Source organism: Pantherophis guttatus, chromosome 8 (assembly GCF_059756535.1).
Source record: "Pantherophis guttatus breed Tessera chromosome 8, ASM5975653v1, whole genome shotgun sequence".
NCBI classification, from domain to species: domain Eukaryota; kingdom Metazoa; phylum Chordata; class Lepidosauria; order Squamata; family Colubridae; genus Pantherophis; species Pantherophis guttatus.
The window spans coordinates 40,303,838-40,321,451 of NC_142070.1; the positions used below are offsets into that span (position 1 = coordinate 40,303,838).

General features: G+C 36.9%; 1 protein-coding gene across 1 annotated transcript in view; it reads right to left on the reverse strand.

The window, feature by feature from the left end:
• SGCZ (sarcoglycan zeta) overlaps window positions 1-17,614 on the reverse strand; it is a 579,653-nt gene that overhangs the window by 164,742 nt on the left and 397,297 nt on the right. The window lies entirely within an intron of this gene.

Genomic DNA, 17,614 nt, shown 5'->3' on the forward strand with positions numbered 1-17,614 from the left:
GAAATAGAAAATGAAATAAAAAATGAAATGTAAATAATGTTAATTTTTGTTTTTTTAATGTCTCGATCTTTGGCTTTTGCTGTGGAAGTACATAAACAAGTAAATAAAATGTTGGACTCTGGAATCTACAACTTTAGATCAGGGGTGAAAACCAGCAGGTTCTGACAGGTTCTGGAGAACCAGTAGCGGAAATTTTGAGTAGTTTGGAGAACCGGCAAATACCACCTCTGGCTGGCCCCAGAATGGAGTGGGAATTGAGATTTTGCAATACCTTTCCCCCAGGAGTGGGGAAGGAATGGGGATTTTGCAGTATCCTTCCCCTGGAGTGGGGTGGGAATGGAGATTTTGCAGTATCCTTCCCCTACCACGTCCACCAAGCCACACCATGCCCACCAACCCATGCCCACAGAACCGGTAGTAAAAAAAATTGAATTCCACCACTGCTTTAGATCCAATGTTTATTGTACTAAGTAAGGAAATCTGAAAAGGAACTGTCAAGAACAATTCTCACAGATCTTACTTGATCAGCATTATGCTTGATTTAAGCAAATACAAATCTAGCTTGTTTTAGACTTCCCTACACAAAATGTGGCTCTATAGTTACGCCCCTAAAATCTAGAGATTAACTTGCATAGAATATGCATCTTAATCTTGTTACAAGATTCTCTGTAACACAGAGACTTGTTTGGCAAATGCACAAAGGATCTTTGGCAATTAAAAGCTGCTCAATGGGAAAAGACTTTAATGGTTGCACTTGCTGAATCTATAGTGCACCTTATGGGATGTGTATATCTAATGTGTGCATTTAATTCCAATAGTAAAAGATAGATACAGAGATAAGTGCCTAAAATGTGGATTAGGGTGTGTGAGCAATGATACAAAATTTGTTTTTATATATTCATTTACTCTGTAAGATCACTTAAGATTGTTAAGAAAGAAAAATAAATGAGAAAAGAGCCAGGTATACATTGAGCAACTATTACCTTTTAACTTTAATTATTTTATTTCTGTTTTAACTGCCTCCTATTGAAATACAGTATTTTTATGGATTTTATGCTTTAATTGTATATCACCCAGGGTCACTCTTTTTTAGACCAACTTAGTCAAGGCAAGAGTTTGTTTTTCAGCCTTCTGCATGCTAAACAATATGTGATTTCACATATTGAACAAACTGCAGTGTGACAATGACTCACCAAACTTCATAGTAACTGAAGTCATAAAAGCTGCCTCTGAACCAGTCTACCTATTAGGATAGCATCACCTCTAAAAATTAGACAGGAAAGTTGTGGCCAGTGGTTCCCTAATCGATCCCTCCAGGCACCGATCACAGCAAATGGTTCATAAGGGAAGTTACAAACTTTATAGTATCTTGAAGCTGCAATAAAATTCACATCCAGAGAATCACCATGCCCATTAACAACCTGGAAGGCCAATAGGGTCAGAGGCATCTGTATCACTGGAATGGGGGAGGTTGTTCCATAAGCCAAGCAGGCTCCTTTCCAAAGCCCACTAAGAGGTCCTTTCATTGTAGGACTTGCAGCATGATTACCCTATCAGATCTAGTGGGATGAGCAGAAATCATCAGAAATACAGTAGTCGGTCCTACAAACCACCCGGCCCCATGACATATAGGTTTTTAAAGAAGACAAACAGCACTTTGAATTTATTCATCATATTTAACATATGCATCCGTGTCTCAAGCTACTCTGAGTGCCACACAACAAAGCTAAAACCATAATTAAATAATAAAGCATAGTTAAATAAAAAACAAATTAATATTCTCTCTCTCTGCCTTTTGTAATTTTAAAGTTAATAATATATTAATATAAATTCATATATGATAATATTTTAATATGTAAAATATAAACAGAATAAAAAGAGATTAGGCAAACAGGAGCTGTTAATTACTCAGGATTCATTTTTCTTTTTCTTTCTGTTTTTTTTTTTTGCTTCTGTTTAAGAATATTTTAAACTTTCAACATAGTTTTTTATACAATTTATCCCCAACTATCCCAGGGATAGTTATATGCAAATTTACAAGTATTTTATCCTTTGTCATATATGTAATGCTGTTAAATGTGTTTCTATACATGTTTTTAATCTAATAAATGCATTTGATATCATTTTAATTGAAGAACTCCATGGTAAAACCTAAAGATTTTCAAGAAAAGAATTTCACTTTCCAAATATAGTCAACGGAGAGTAAGAAAATTACAGATTTAAGTTTTGTCACTGGGTATATAAAAAAACACAAAGAAAACCAAAAGGAAAAAAAAATCAATATTACCGTTGTCAACCAAGATTTATCTATCTGAAAAGAAATTTGCAAATGATTTGAATAAAAAATTAGCATGAGTTTCATCAGCCAGATATATTTGTGGGTACAACTAGATATAAACAAATATTTTTTCTGTCACTTTAATAATGAAACATTTATTTGTATTCCCAAATATAAAAGACAAAATTAAATGTTGTTGTAAACATATTTAAACTCTTATGTTAAGAAAAATGAAGATTGACAGATGTTTTATGTTTATTGTGCAATCTGAAACAAGTTATAGGAAATAGTGACTGTTAATAATATGACTGAACATTTCCAATCATGCTAGCATAAAAAACAATCACTGCAATACACAAAATACCTGAGGTGCATTACCCATGCTCTTGGAAGTAAATTCCACTCAACTCTGTGGAAGTTATTCAACAGGAATGAGTCTTACTTTTGAACATACTTGCATATCATGCCCTTTATAGTGTTTTGAAAAGCTTTATACATATGCTGAAAAAAAAAAAACATTTGCTTGGAAATGGCTTGGTATTCATTTTGGTATTTCTTTTTTCTTCACTAGACAATATCGTTCACAAATCAAATCATAAAGATTTACAAAATACTGCTTTGAAACCTTTCTTGAAATTTGTGTAAGAGCAGTTTCATTTTTTTCTACTTTCTTGTGGCTCATGCTTCTGATCTGACAGTTGAGAGGGAGAATGAGAATAAAAGAAAGAAAGAAAAGACAGTATGTGGTGCAGAACTGTTGTGTCGAGAATATGTATTACAAGGTACCTGACACTCTAGGTGGTGCCTCTGAGCTCCCTCCAGATTAGATTTTGTCCTGATATTATTTTAACTATATCTGAAACTATGCTATAATTTGCATAGAGCTAACAGATGGTGGAAATATAGAGGCAATTTCAAGTTTCATTTGTAAACACAGTTCTAATGTTTTGATTAGTGATAGTAGATATGTCCAATTAAGGTACCCAAAAGCCTTGTATACATCTGGGAAACCAGTAGTTACAATATGTATTATGCTAATTAATCTGAAAAGTGGATCTAATATAATCATGAAATCATCTTGATATTTATACATTTTTCTATATTTCTTTTAGTCTATGGGCTAAAATAGAAATAAAAATGTTTTAGTTCTGTCTTAGTAATGCAGCAGGTTGGAAAGCTCAGTAATCTATCTGTAATCTTCTGCATATCTGTAATCTTCATGACTTTAAAGTTTCCAAATTCTTGATACCTGTGGTTCAAGCATTTCTGTTGCTACAGGTAGACCTTGGTTTACAACAGTAATTGGGACAGGAATTGCTGCCACTAAATGATGTGGTCATAAAGCACAAAGGCAGTATCTGAAAGGTAGTAAACTAGAGTCCATTGAAAGAGCCAGAAAAAAAATACACGGTTGTTAGACCGGACTGAGTTAAAAGAACTGGAGCCAGACCAGAAGGGGAGGCATGTTTATGCAAATTTTAACTCATTCTTGGCCAATGACATGAGGACAACCCATTCAATGGACTCTCTTAGCAGCGCAAGGGAGAACTGTGCAAGTGAGAAAGTCATGAGGCCACAACTTCCAGCATAAAGTAGAAACTTCCAGCTTTTCCACTGATTTTGTTTGTTGGAAGCTGACAGGAAACATAAAAAATTACAATCGCATGACCGCAGGGACACTGTGACAACTGGAATTATGATGACCGATCATAAGTTCCCCTTGTTCAGCACTGTCACAAATTTGGGTCACTGAAAGAATGGATGTAAGCAGCAGATGGAATGTATTTATTTATTTGTTTACTTACTTACTTACTTACTTACTTACTTACTTACTTATTTCCTGCCTTATTATTTTGAAGCATTTGCATTAAAACTTATAAAACAATAATGCATATCCATCTGACCCAGGTGATTTATATAACTAAAACTTTTTAATAATTTGCCCTCAGGTTGTTCCTTTTCAAGTTAGTAGTATTTTTGAATTTGTTTTAATAAAACTCAATCTTAGTTTTATCTTGTTTGGATTCATACAGAATCATTTGCAATATCCTGTGACATTTAAAATCTTTCCATCATTTTGCCCAAAGCTTTATTATCTTATCAGGTTATGTTATTGCATTTTATTCAGCCCATTGGCCAAGTCTTCTAAAGCTTTGTTATTATTATGTTCTCTATGCTAGTTTTACTGAAATTCAAAATACTAGATTTTGTATTCAGAACATAAAAGTTCCACTGATTGACATCATTTGCATCAATTTGTTATTTACATAATAACATCACGCAAATTATGTAAATCAATGCAAATGATGTAATTTGTCATGTGTAATGTTAGCATGCAAATGGAATAAATCCCAGTGACGGTCTTATCTTTGATTCAATGGATTTTCCTAAATAATGGCTATGCTCTCCTCAATTTGTCATTAATAGTTTCACTATAATATGACCATTGTACTATCTAAATTCCATAACTCTAATTTCTTCCTCTTAGTTTCCATAATTTTCCTATGTTTTCCAAGAGCATTTCATTTTTAAATACAATAATTCATTAATTCCCCTTCTCCTTTTTTGGTTTATCCATATGTTCTCTTTTGCCTTTCTGAAAGGGAGTAAGCTGTTTAGTTCCATCTTATAGCTTTTCAAGCTTCCAATGTATGTAATCATTAAGGCTGTAACAAATCTGTTTTAAAAATAATAAAGGGTTTTATTTTCATTCATGGACATTAGGACACAGATAAATTAATATGAAACATTATCCATAATTTTTTATTATACCAACTGAGGCTTAGATTAGATCTATTTTTAATGCTCTTTAGAATTTTAGAAATTGCTGTGCTAGAATTCCAATTCATATCTTCTCCCACTCACTTAGACCATATTGGTTTTTCTGCAGTAAAATGTTTTCTGCAGAAAGGAATTCTGACACTTTACAATTTGTGCAAATCTAATCTGCAAAGCCTTGTATGAATACATTTGCATATGGAAATTTGAGTATTGCAATTCTTTGAAGAGTATAAGGAAATCCTGATTAAATTACAGTTATCCTTTTGATACATGAAGATGCGGACACTTCTTTGCTGAAAAAGCTACCTTTAAAGATTGCATGTCATTCATTATCTTTGTGTATTTCTTGAGGGAAAGTATCAGGTTTCATATCTTTTACCTGATTCACTACCTTGATTTTATTATTATTATTGCCTTCCCAATCCGCTAACTGAAAGATAGGTTATCTTCATATTAACCATCCATAAAGTAATGTCTATTACTGCTTGCTTGTACCTTTTCAGTTTTGGAATATAACAGTTTAAAATTTAATTATTCAGACCCTGTTATCCTCTCTTCTGTCCCAATTTCAACCTTCTGTAAAAAGATTGCAATGTAACATTTTATTCAGGCAAACCACTATTTCTTGTTCTAGTCCTTACAAGAATCTACAATTTTAAATTGCTGTGAACCAGCGAAACTATAAGCAAAGAAGCAAATAAAAAGGAAAAATTCCTTGAAGGGCTCTCATCAAATCTGCAGATGACACTAAGCTGGCGGGAATTGCTAACACATAGAAGATAGACTCAGGATTCAGAAGGGTCTTGACAAACTTGAGCACTCGTCCTATCTAGCAAGATGCAATCCAGTGGTGAAAAAAGTAAAGTCCTGCACTTAGGTAGGAAAATCAAATGCACAGGTATGGAATACCTGACTCAACAGTAGTACCTGTAAGAAGGACCTAAGTGTTATAATGGACCATCACTTAAGTATGAGTCAGCATTATGTTGCAGCTGCCAAAAAAGCCAATACAGTCCTAAACTATAGAGGGATAGTATCTGCTCTATATTGAACTAGTGAGGACACATTTGGTTTTGGCCAAAAAAGATGCTCAGGCCCTGGAAATAATTCAGAGAAGAACAACAAAGATGATAAGGAGTCTGGAGGCTAAATCATATGATGGACAGCTAAAGGAACTAGATATATTTTGAAGACTTGAAAAGCTGTCACAGGAAAGAGTGGGTTGATTTATTCTCTGTAGCACTTGAGTGCAGGACGAGAAACAATGGATGGAAGCTTGTCAGAAGGAGATTCAACCTGGAACTAAGGAAGAAGTAAAAGTGAAAACTAAAACAGCTTGCCTCTTGGTATTGTGGGTGCTCCATTGCTTGCTCCCACAATCTTTTCAGAAAAGATTGGACAACCATTGTCTGGGGTTGTATAAGGACTTCTCCCTTAGGCAGAGAGTTGGACTAGAAGACCTCCAAAGTTCCTTGTATCGTAGGTATTGGTATTGTGGTATTGGTATTGTGAGTATTGATATTGTGGTATTGGTATTGTGGACTAGAAGACTTCCAAAGTTCCTTTCAGTCCTATGTTTCTATGATTCTTTCAGATAACATAATTTTTTTAATATAAAGAACTAAGGAAAAATTCAACAAATCATATTTGCTAAACTAGCATAAATATCGTTCATATTTATAGCTATATAACTATCTAATTTATTCCATTCTTCTGTTGTAATAGAACTTCATGTATAAGGAGGCCAGCAAGTCGAAATGTTTTTTTTCAGTGTATGTTTTTTTGCCAATTATTGTCTGCCATTTTTGTGAAGTTGTTTTGATTTGATCTTCACCTGTAGATCCTAGCTTCTCTCTGTGCTCCAAGTTTCATTCTTAAAAGGTTGTTGCTAGATCTTCTGATGGACATTATATGTCTTCATATTACATCATTGTTATCTCTCCTCACTCTGCTTTCCATATATACAACTGTGTTCCATATATACACAAGATATTTGTGCATATATGCACAACGAGGAATTATTTGTGCAGTTTCCTGTAATATTCACTGATCAAACACTTTTTCTTTTAACAATTTATTAGATTAAACATAGCAATTAGGTTTTAATGGTAGTACATTACATTACAAGTTTAGTTTTCCAGTTCCATTCTCTTTTTATGTGAGGGTTGTTTTTTTAACCCTCATACATCATTTTAGCGTCTTGTTCTATAATATAGTGATTAACTAATATATAGAATAATGTTTTCCTATTTGTTATTAATACAGAAATCTTACATAATAGAAAATATTTTACTTATTACTAATAAAGGGCATTAATTGGATTAAGTCCAGAGCTTTGTGAGCACAAGTCCGTTTTAGCAGTCTGTAAGCTAAATGGTCTTATGGAGTCTTAGCCAACATAGGAGAGATACTTTCCAGCCATAGAAATACTTTAAAACATTACTGCAATTAAGTACTTACCAACCATTTTAAGGTTGGCAAGGTAACTACTTGTAGAAAAACTTTCCCTAGAGTCCCTGACCTTATTCTGATTAGGCAACATGCTCCTGTTAGTTAGGATGGCAGATCCCTTATGAGCTGATTAAGCATTTTTTTTATCATTATTAAATCCCAATGGGTATCACTTACTCCAGGGCAAATCCATAATAATGAAGCTTTAGCTCAACTATTTTGCCATGTGCAGATTGATAAAACTATAACGTATAAAATATTGGCCTTAACTTCATCTCTGTCATGTAACATTCCTGTTTCTAGTAATAATATTGCATTTAACATCTAATTATCTTCAGAAATCTGGTCTTTGAGCCTGAAGAGCCATTGAGGTTCTTTCTTTTTCTTTATATTGTTTTATTTCTCTGTAACTGCATCTCAGAAAATAACATGCTTAGAAATAATGATTCTGAAGGGAACAGAATTTACCACATTGTCATTTAGAGAGTATAACCACACTACCTTTTACTGTATCTATTTTAATAAGAGGTATTACTAAGTTCTACAGTATTTTTTATGCACAATGTAATTTGTCATCAACAACCCATATTAGGATTTTCATCTAATATTTCCAGTTTATACTGCAGAAAAATGAGATTTTAATGATTGGGACTGTTAAAAGAGAAGTTAACATTCTAGGATCTTCTCTGTATAAAAATATACAGAAATGTACAAAATACAAAAAAACTACAGTATTTATGCGTTGTGTTAAAGGTATAAATAAAGGAAATAAATAATTTTAATAAAATTATTAATAAAACTGCAGAAGATATGTTACTAACGCACAATTTGAAATATCAAAATTTCATCAAGTACATGCCTACAACTTTCTAAATATTTATAAAACTATGGTTTCTTTGAGTTGTATATGTTTTGTTCAATTAATTTTTAAATAGACATCTAAGAATGTTTACATGGCAGATTTCAGAAAAGTTTGAACAGCTGTTCAAAGTCCCAGATGAGAATAAACAATTGTACAGATGCCCTACATAAATGTTTTGTAAACACCTTCCTGGCAGCTGGGGCAGATTATATTACTTTTATGGCTTTCTCTATTTTAATCATTTTTTGCCTCAGTGATCCATTTCCCGTTTCTAGGAGTTGATGTGTCAGGGCATTTATTAATCCCATGTTTGGCTCTGGGACTAATTACCCTGGTTTGGAGGAGATGGATCGTGGCTTATCCTTGTTTCAATAATCTGAAAAGAAACGCGAAGGAAGGTTTCTAATAAAACTCATTTATTTGTTATAAAGAAAATAAAACACCTCACTAACTAAGAAAAGTTAATTGTTACATTTTTGAAAATAATTCTTGCCGGCTATCTGAGCCGGACTTCTGGCAAGAGAACAAAGGAAGGAGAGATGAGAGAGCAAGTGAAGGAATGTGGGTGGATACGGAAACACGTAGCTTACTGATAAGAAGTTGGCAAAAGCTACGGAGAGTCTGACAGTCCAGAAATAATGAGCTCAGCTGGTAAATAAAATAACGCAGTGACATTCCCCTTCTTTGCCAGTTGAGCGAATATCAGTTCATCATCAAATAAGGCACATCTTCTCACGCAGATACTCGTGTTGAGCTGCTGGAAGTGGTTTGTTGAGCATATCAGCAATTTGATCATGTGTAGATACATATTGCATTTTGACAAAACCTTTTTTCACTAAATGCTTTATATTTTGATAACGAATGTCAATGTGTCTGGACCTAGAACCTGTAAAATGAGATTCAGAAATATAAACCACCGATTCATTGTCTTCCATCACGGTGATCGGTCGGATTGGGTGTGTCCATATATCTGTGACTAAAGCATCAAACCAAGTTAGGGAATTACATGCATCTGAAACACAAGCATATTCAGCTTCAGTAGATGAACAAGAAACAAAATTCTGTTTACGTACTTGCCAATAAACAGGACATCCATTTAAGAACATCATATAACCTGAAGTACTTTTACGTGATTTCTTATCACTTGCCCAATCAGAATCTGCATAACAACATAATTCTGCATAATCAGTATGTGTTGGTTCTAACAATAACTTCATGTGTTTGGTGTATTTTAGGTATCTCAATAATTTCTTAATGCATGTCCAATGAAACTGTTTTGCCTTACCTACATGTCGTGATAAGAGATTAACACTAAGTGCAATGTCGGGTCTGGTCCAACTACTAATGTATAACAGTGACCCAATGACTGAACGATAAAGTGTTTGATCCTCGAACTCAGGACTTTCTTCTTGTGTCAAGTTGTGAAAATCTGTTTGCATGGGTGTCTTTGTTGTGTTAGCATCTTTCATGTTGCAATGATGCAAAACTTGTTCAATTTTATCTTCTTGTGAAAGACTAAACCCCTTCTGTGTTTTTTCAATCTGAACACCTAAATAAGTGTTAATGTGACCTAATGATTTCAATGTGAAGTATCTCTGCAAAGCTTTGGCAAAAATTTCACTCATTTGCTTATTTGGACCAATATAAACAATATCATCAACATAAACAAGAACTATCTCATATGCATTGTTAGATCTTTTTGTGAACACGCACTCATCAGTTTCGGACTTAATAAAGCCCATTGAATTTAGTTTGTCAGTAAGACATAAGTACCACATTAAACCAGATTGTTTCAGACCATAGAGACTTTTGTTTAGGAACCAGGTATCCCCTTCTTGCTGTCGGAATCCTGGAGGACTTTTCACATAGATCTCTTCGTCTAGGTCTGCATGTAGATAAGCCGTGTCAACATCAAACTGAAAAACTTCTAAACCAAGGATAGTTGCAGTTGCTAAAGCAATTTTTACACTCTCAGTTCTGACTGTCGGTGAGTAAGTATTTGTGTAGTCCTCAGGATAACGTTGAGCGAAACCCTGAGCTACAAGTCTGGCCTTGTACAGTGACTCACCATTTGGTTTCTTTTTGATTCTGTAGACCCATCGAGTGCCAATGACCTTTTTGTTTGCTGGAGGTTTTGCAGGTGTAAATACTTTAAGTTTCTTTAGACTGTCCATTTCAACCTGCATTGCTTCATACCATTTGTCTTGCTCTGAATCAGGGAGCTGCTTGATTTGTGTGAAATTATCAGGTGGAAGTGTAACATTGCAAATCAAAGGCAAGGGTGCTTTTGTCAGTTGCCAAGAATATCGTTGTGGAGGGATCCCTTTTGTGGCCCTCTTGGAACGTCTCGGGACAACTGTCCAGTCTTCTTCTTCTTCGTCCTCGTCCTCACTTTCGTCGCTAGCGTCAGCATCCGCGGCTTGCGAAGACGGAACATCGGGTTGAGAAGAATCAGTGGAATCTTGATCATCAATCTGCGTAACATCAGCAGTATCATCTCTGGGAAAATAAACTCCAGGATCATTGGAATGAATCCTGGACCAGTCAATATCTTCTTCAAAATTAGCAGATTGGGAAATCACAATTACATGTTTAGAGTCAATAAATTTGCTCCACTTTGAATTATCATCAATACCCATAAATCTCAGTCTCTTTGCTGCTGGACCTCCTTTTCTTCTTTGAGCTAAGGGAATGTTCACCATAGCATATGAACCAAAAATATGAATGTTTTTAAGATTGGGCTTGTAGCCATACAACATGAAGAAAGGAGTCTGATTTGTTACACTGCTCCAAGTACGGTTGACAATGTAATTTGCATATTTTATAGCTTCACCCCAGTATATCATATCAAGGTTGGCGTCTTCTAGGAGACAACGCATCATGGTTTGCAGTACCTCTCCGTTGTGAGCCGGTGTGTCAGGGGCTGAAGTCTGATGAAGAATTCCATTCTTATGCATCCAGTCCTGGAAACGCTGAGACATGAATTCGGCACCACGATCACTCTGGATTCTGGCGATGCGAACTTGGTGTTGGGTAGAAACAAAGGTTGCAAAGTCTTTAAAGATCTGAAAAGTCTCTGATTTTTCTTTCATAGGATATACATATCCATATCTAGAGTAATTATCAACAATTGTTAGAAAATATTTTCTACCACCAAATGATGGCGGGAATGGACCAACTATGTCAATGTGAACCAAATCAAAAATGCGTGTTGACAGGCGTGTAGCGCGTTTGGGAATGGCTGCTGCTTTGGATTTGGCCTTCTTGCATACAGCACAATCCAAAAACACCTTACACCCCTTTAGATCCAAACCTTTTGCGAACTCCGGCATCTTCCTAAGAACACGGAAACTGGCATGCCCCAATCTTCTATGCCATTTGTGGATACACCTGGAATGCAAAGGTTTACCTGTTAGTGAATTCTCAACATTAACATTTTTATGCGGAACCTCAGGCTTGCTCTGAGCAACCTGTTTACCAATTCTATTTTTGTTGGCTTTAGGAGCCTTAGGGGTAGCAACAGGATCTCTCACTGGAGCATCTCTATCTGGGCCTGTGCCTTCCCTTTTTGGAGTTTGCATATTTGCCTGTGTTTGTGTTTTAGGCTTTGGCTTTAAGTAATAAACACCACCAATTAATATGGTTTCAGCAACAATATCTCCATCTTTAACTATGTAACTTGCTTTTTCAAGGTGGTGAACTTGGAACTTTAACATTCTAGACAAGTGAAACTGACTAAGCAAATTACTGGTTGCTGTTGGCATGTAATAAACATCAGGAATGAATGCATCAAGCTCTTCAACATAAACAGTTCCTTTTCCTTTGACCTGACAAGGATGATTTGAAAAAGAATAAAGTTCACGTAGTTCCGGTTCAGGCTCGTGCATCTCTGTGAAAAGTTCCTTTCTGTAGGTAACATGCAATGCTGCACCACTGTCCAAAGTCCACAGGAGTCGTCTGTCGTACTCTGGTTGAGGTTGTGGATCATTGGTTAAAGCCAATGTGGCGAGTGGAGTTTGTGGATCACGCCGGGGACCACGACGACCTTGTCTTCCGTCTCTGCCTCTGCCTCTGGAATCTGTTCCTCTGGGCTGGTACGTGACAGGAGCTGGAACTCGTTGGGGACAATTCCGGGTGGCATGTCCCACACGATTGCAGGTGTTGCATCTTGGCATCCTTGGAGCATAGGTCCTTCCTCGGAAGGGGCGCTTAGCTGGAGCTCTTGATGCGGGTGGTCCTCTCAGGTGTGGAGTAGCTAGCATGAATGCCTCTTCTTCAATTAAAAGTCTACAAACATTGTCCACTGTGCGTTGAGCAATTGGGACTTGGTTAATTTTTGTAACAGCATCTTTCCATTCATAATTCAAAGAGTTAATAATGATGCTGATCATTTGAATATCTTCAATGTTATGGCCTCTTTCTCTCAATTCTGTTCTCAGACCTTTCAGTTTGGTCAAATGTCCTCCAATTTGTTCATCAGGTTTCAATCTCGAACCGTGGAGTTCAGACATGAGTAAACATGAAGATTCAATTGAGATAGGCCTGTAGCAATTTTCCAATTCAGCCCAAATTTGTCGGGCTGTTGTGTTTGGTGGAAAAGTGACCTGCAGTTCAGTATCCATGGACATCAATAATGTTGTACGAGCCCTTATCTCTAGATCTCGTATTGCAAAGTCCCATGGTTGTGCAGGAGGGTTAAAAACCATAAAATGACTGCCTTCTCTAAGAAGCAATAGTGTAATCTCACTGACCCAGGCTTTGTAATTATGTCCTGACATTTTTAGTTTTGACTCACCAGTTAGTGGAGAGACAGAAAATGCCTGGTGAGGAGCCTGCACTTGGTATGCTGGCTGTGCTGGCAGAAATGCCTGTGGTATTTGCTGTGCCTGTTGTGGACCTAAAAATGGTCTTGGTTGTGCCATTGGAGGTGGGCCAGGAGGTGGCCCTATTTGCACTTGTGGCTGGGGCACATATGCAGGCATTTGTAGCTGCTGTGGCTGATGCACTGGAATCTGCTGTATTCCAGTTGCCATTTGTGCTTGAGCTGCAATATTGGCATGACCTGCTGGAGATGCAGTCATTTGCCTTTGCTGTGTTCCATCTAAAAGGACACCATCACCACCAGGGGGTGTTTGAGTTTGGGCCTGTGGAAACACTTGTGGCATTTCAGCTTCTTGTAGTAAATTACTTTTGCCAGCAGATGGTGCTGCACCTTTGGGCAGCTTTGCATACGGGGCATTGTATGCTTTTGAGTAGGAGTGGTTATTTAAGACATGTGTAACTTGATCAGGGAGACTTTCATGTGACGTATGCAGTGCTCTTTGCCTTAATTGGCCTGACACAGAATCCACCAGGGGGAGTGTCTTTGGCTCTGAGCAAGAAGACAAGATGGCCTCTTTTGAAAATCTTAAGTCACGGGATTCTTCCTTATCATGCTCAAGCATAGATATAGCCATTTTTGCCTGGGATAGCTGCTGTTCATAGAGTTTTATACGGTCACGATAGGCTTTCATAGCCAGCTGATCCAGGGTGAGCTTAGAGCTTCGAGGAGAATAATGAATTGTTTCTCTCTCTGAGTGGGAGGAATTTTGCTCAGCAGTGTTTGCACCGAGCGTTACAAATTCAGAAGGTTCTGGGGAGACTTTTTCAGAGCTTGGAAGATCAGAAGAAAATGTTACTGACCTCAGTCGTAAATCATCATCTTCAAAAACAGCTTCTGTCTTATCTCCATCCATTTCTGTTCCCACGGCTTCTTCTTGTTCCAGGCGTGTGGCTGTAGTAAGGGGCTGGAAATCTGGAAACCTCCTGTCTGCCACCTCTTCGTTGGAAAGATCAATCAAATCATTTACGAAGAGTGGTCTTGGTTTCACTTTGCCTTTTTTCTTCTGTTTCGGCATCTCAGCAATATAATTAGCGTACCTCAGTAGCTAAAAACTAATTGCCTATGCGCTCTTATCAGAAGTAACAAAAACAAGGGGAAAGCCATAAATCAGACCATCCTCGTGCTACCAGAATGTCAGGGCATTTATTAATCCCATGTTTGGCTCTGGGACTAATTACCCTGGTTTGGAGGAGATGGATCGTGGCTTATCCTTGTTTCAATAATCTGAAAAGAAACGCGAAGGAAGGTTTCTAATAAAACTCATTTATTTGTTATAAAGAAAATAAAACACCTCACTAACTAAGAAAAGTTAATTGTTACATTTTTGAAAATAATTCTTGCCGGCTATCTGAGCCGGACTTCTGGCAAGAGAACAAAGGAAGGAGAGATGAGAGAGCAAGTGAAGGAATGTGGGTGGATACGGAAACACGTAGCTTACTGATAAGAAGTTGGCAAAAGCTACGGAGAGTCTGACAGTAAATAAAATAACGCAGTGACATGTCTAGGTTTTAATCATCCACAACTTTTCTATTCACCTTTTCTTTCCCCTTTATTGCAAAACCAGTTATGGATAATTACAATTAGCTCATACTTGCTCTTTAGTTATGGCCTATATCTACCTTGGAGACTAGACAAAAGGAGCAGCTATAGAGGTGGGAGAAGAATTCTTGCCTTAGTTCATCTCTACATAGCAAAACAATATTTCAAAATCCTTAAGGCATACACATCTGAATATATCCTGTGCAAGATCTTTCACTTGAAATGGATCATCATCAAGGTCATAGAATAAAGATTGTTATAAAGAGGTGGTAGTAGATGGATTAAAATTTGGGTAACCTTTAAAGTAAAAAAATGGGCTGAGAATGTTTGCCTTTCTGGTGACATTAGTATGTTGTTGGAGAACACCCTGTGTCCATGTTGAATTGCACATCATTGTTGCTATAATATTGTAGTGGTGGGTGGGAATGAGACAGGAGAAACACCCAGAGACTGGATAACCAATATATAAAGATATCTCAGTCCACAGAAAGGGAGGAAGCCTAGGGAGGTTGCAGAGGTGACCCTCGCTAGTTTTCCAGAGAATAAAATGAAAGTGTGTGTGTATGTATGTAGAAATACTTGCAGTCTTGCAAGATTTTGTTAATGCAACCTTACAATACAATAGAGTTAGTACTCATAACTGGGCTTCTTGTATGGACCACTTCAAAAGGTTAACAGATATGAGCAATAGTATTCAAAGTAAAGCTTTGGAAATATTTACTTATTTATTTATATTTTATTTATTTATTTTGTCAGGCATATACTGTATAAGATTACATATAAAAGTATAAACATGATTGTGAGTACATGAAATGTTTAAACATGATTATGAATACAGGATAAGGATATGAATAAAAGGGGACATTGGGACGGGGATGGTAGGCACATTGGTGCGCCTATGCACGCCCCTTACAGACCTCTTAGGAATGGGGTGAGGTCAACAGTAGGCAAGTTAAAGTTGTGGGGGTTTGGGGAAGAGACCACTCAATCAAGGACTTCTCTGGTACTCAAACTCCAATAACAAACAATTACTTATATCTATATCAATATCTATATCTATCTATATCTGTCGATAATGGTGGTGGTGGTGGTGGTGGTGGTGGAGAATTATTTCTGAAGGTGAAGATTATAAAAATGCTGTCTAATTTGAACAGCATGTTTTAGGAAGGTTGATTCAGGATTCCTTCCCCCACTCCCAGAATTTGCACTGATTTGGCTACTAATTTTGAAACCTGTCAAGAAAAGCCAAACTTCTCAGTTACATTGATGCTTGGTTAGTTCCCAAGGGCATTTTTAATACCTCCCTAATTAAAAGGATGTTTTACTTGTATTTTTGCAGTTGCACGTAATTGACAGTCATTGACTGAAGGGGTCTGATGAGGGGTTTGTTAAAACGAAAAGGGAGGGGAAAAGTTTTTTTTTTCTTTTAGTTATGTAGTTTAAACCTTTCAAAACTGAAAATTGTGGAAAATTCTTACTAGGCAATGTTATAAGCAGCTGAAGCATCCCATGTTAGTTTCACTGAAAAATCCAAGAATGTGATGTTCCAAAAAGACAAAGACCCAATTAAAACTGGAAAGTGGCTAGAAACCAGCAGTCCATCAAGCCTAACTAGGTAGCTCAGTAGCTAAGATACTGAGCTTGTCGATCAGAAAGGTCGGCAGTTTGGCGGTTCAAATCCCTAGTACAGGTTTCCTGCATGAGCAGGGGCTTGGACTAGATCAGGGGTCTCTAACCTTGGCAAATTTAAGACTTGTGGACTTCAACTCCCAGAATTACTCAGTTTTGGGAGTTGAAGTCCACAAGTCTTAAAGTTGCCAAGGTTGGAGACCCTTGGACTAGATGACCTCCAAGGTCCCTTCCAACTCTGTTACTGTTACAAAGTTCCAGTCCTGCCTTAGACATGAACCTAGCTGAGTGATCTTTAGCCAATCACTTTCTCTCAGCCCAAGGAAGCAGGCAATGGCAAACTATTTCTGAAAAGCTATCCTTCTCATGGTAGTCACCAGAGGTCCACATTCATTTGAAGACACAAAAAAACAAAAATACTATTACAGAGCTTAACTCCATAAACATTTCTCTAAGGATAGTCAGTCTAAAGGTATTTTTCTTTATAAAGAAGCAGTAGAGAGTCAACAAAGAGGTAACCATGAAAAAAGAAAAAAGCATGTTCATTTGGTTCCAAACAGATAATCATAATCATAATCATAAGTTTATTTGTCAAGCATATGTAAGATAACAGGTAACAGTATAAACATAATTTGAATACATGAAAAGAGTAAGTAAAAAGGAATATTAGGACAGGGACAATAGGCACGCTGGTGCACTTATGCACGCCCCTTACTGACCTCTTAGGAATGGGGCAGTGGTGGGATTCAGCCAGTTTGCACCACTTCGGGAGAATCGGTTGTCAACTTTCTGAGCAGTTTGGTGAACTGATTGTTGGAGGAAATCATTAAGGCAGAGAATCGGTTGTTAAATTATTTGAATCCCACCACTGGAATGGGGTGAGGTCAACAGTAGACAGTCTAAGGTTAGACTGGGGTTAGTTTTGGGGGTTTGGGGAAGAAACTACAGAGTCAGGTAGTGCATTCCAGGCATTGAACACTCTGTTACTGAAGTCATATTTTCTGCAATTGAGTTTGGAACGGTTTACCTTGAGTTTGTATCTATTATTTGCTCGTGTATTATTGTGGTTGAAGCTGAAGTAGTCATTGACAGGAAGGATATTGTGGCAGATAATTTTATGTACTATGCTTAGGTCAGACTGAAGTCGGCGTAGTTCTAAGTTGTCTAAGCCCAAAATTTGGAGTCTGGTGGC